We start from the raw sequence: 2617 nt of genomic DNA on the forward strand, positions 1-2617 counted from the left end.
AATCGGTGAGAAATCGTCGATTTGCATCGAAAAATGCGGTTTTCTGTAAGAATTTTGATGATTTCGTGCAGAATTCTGCTGTTTTCTTGCAATTCAGCCGTTGAATCTTGGTAAAAAGTGATGATTTTGTAGATTTCGTGCTCTTCTGTGCGAATTCAAGCCAGAAAACAACGAAAATCGGCGAGAAATCGTCGTTTTGCATCGAAATATGCGGTTTTCTCTAAGAATTTTGACGATTTCGTGCAGAATTCTGCTGTTTACTTGCAATTCAGCCGTTGAATCTTGGTAAAAAGTCATGATATTGTAGATTTCGTGCTCTTCTTTGCGAATTCAAGATAGAAAACAACGAAAATCAACGAGAAATCGTCGTTTTGCATCGAAATATGCGGTTTTCTCTAAGAATTTTGATGATTTCGTGCAGAATTCTGCTGTTTTCTTGCAATTCAGCCGTTGAATCTTGGTAAAAAGTCATGATTTTGTAGATTTCGTGCTCTTCTTTGCAAATTCATGCCAGAAAACAACGAAAATCGGCGAGAAATCGTCGTTTTGCATCGAAATATGCGATTTTCTGTAAGAATTTTGATGATTTCGTGCAGAATTCTGCTGTTTTCTTGCAATTCAGCCGTTGAATCTTGGTAAAAAGTCATGATTTTGTAGATTTCGTGCTCTTCTTTGCGAATTCAAGCGAGAAAACAACGAAAATCGGCGAGAAATCGTCGTTTTGCATCGAAATATGCGGTTTTCTGTAAGAATTTTGATGATTTCGTGCAGAATTCTGCTGTTTTCTTGCAATTCAGCCGTTGAATCTAGGTAAAAAGTCATGATTTTATAGATTTCGTGCTCTTCTTGGCGAATTCAAGATAGAAAACAACGAAAATCGGCGAGAAATCGTTGTTTTGCATCGAAATATGCGGTTTTCTGTAAGAATTTTGATGATTTCGTGCAGAATTCTGCTGTTTTCTTGCAATTCAGCCGTTGAATCTAGGTAAAAAGTCATGATTTTGTAGATTTCGTGCTCTTCTTGGCAAATTCAAGATAGAAAACAACGAAAATCGGCGAGAAATCGTTGTTTTGCATCGAAATATGCAGTTTTCTCTAAAAATTTTGATGATTTCGTGCAGAATTCTGCTGTTTTCTTGCAATTCAGCCGTTGAATCTTGGTAAAAAGTCATGATTTTGTAGATTTCGTGCTCTTCTTTGCGAATTCAAGCCAGAAAACAACGAAAATCGGCGAGAAATCGTTGTTTTGCATCGAAATATGCGGTTTTCTGTAAGAATTTTGATGATTTCGTGCAGAATTCTGCTGTTTTCTTGCAATTCAGCGGTTGAATCTTGGTAAAAAGTCATGATTTTGTAGATTTCGTACTCTTCTTTGCGAATTCAAGCCAGAAAACAACGAAAATCGGCGAGAAATCGTCGTTTAGCATCGAAATATGCGGTTTTCTGTAAGAATTTTGATGATTTCGTGCAGAATTCTGCTGTTTTCTTGCAATTCAGCCGTTGAATCTTGGTAAAAAGTCATGATTTTGTAGATTTCGTGCTCTTCTTTGCGAATTCAAGCCAGAAAACAACTAAAATCGGTGAGAAATCGTCGATTTGCATCGAAAAATGCGGTTTTCTTTAAGAATTTTGATGATTTCGTGCAGAATTCTGCGGTTTTCTTGCAATTCAGCCGTTGAATCTTAGTAAAAAGTCATGATTTTGTAGATTTCGTGCTCTTCTTTGCGAATTCAAGCCAGAAAACAACGAAAATCGGCGAGAAATCGTCGTTTTGCATCGAAATATGTGGTTTTCTGTAAGAATTTTGATGATTTCGTGCAGAATTCTGCTGTTTTCTTGCAATTCAGCCGTAGAATCTTGGTAAAAAGTCATGATTTTGTAGACTTCGTGCTCTTCTTTGCGAATTCAAGCCAGAAAACAACTAAAATCGGTGAGAAATCGTCGATTTGCATCGAAAAATGCGGTTTTCTTTAAGAATTTTGATGATTTCGTGCAGAATTCTGCGGTTTTCTTGCAATTCAGCCGTTGAATCTTAGTAAAAAGTCATGATTTTGTAGATTTCGTGCTCTTCTTTGCGAATTCAAGCCAGAAAACAACGAAAATCGGCGAGAAATCGTCGTTTTGCATCGAAATATGTGGTTTTCTGTAAGAATTTTGATGATTTCGTGCAGAATTCTGCTGTTTTCTTGCAATTCAGCCGTAGAATCTTGGTAAAAAGTGATGATTTTGTAGATTTCGTGCTCTTCTTTGCGAATTCAAGCCAGAAAACAACGAAAATCGGCGTGAAATCGTTGTTTTACATCGAAATATGCGGTTTTCTGTAGGAATTTTGATGATTTCGTGCAGAATTCTGCTGTTTTCTTGCAATTCAGCGGTTGAATCTTGGTAAAAAGTCATGATTTTGTAGATTTCGTGCTCTTCTTTGCGAATTCAAGCCAGAAAACAACGAAAATCGGTGAGAAATCGTCGATTTGCATCGAAAAATGCGGTTTTCTGTAAGAATTTTGATGATTTCGTGCAGAATTCTGCGGTTTTCTTGCAATTCAGCCGTTGAATCTTAGTAAAATGTCATGATTTTGTAGATTTCGTGCTCTTCTTTGCGAATTCAAGCCAGAAA

The sequence above is a fragment of the Gnatocerus cornutus genome, unplaced genomic scaffold, assembly GCF_029298725.1.
Source record: "Gnatocerus cornutus isolate USDA-ARS CGAHR unplaced genomic scaffold, icGnaCorn1.1 ctg00000061.1, whole genome shotgun sequence".
Lineage (NCBI taxonomy): Eukaryota > Metazoa > Arthropoda > Insecta > Coleoptera > Tenebrionidae > Gnatocerus > Gnatocerus cornutus.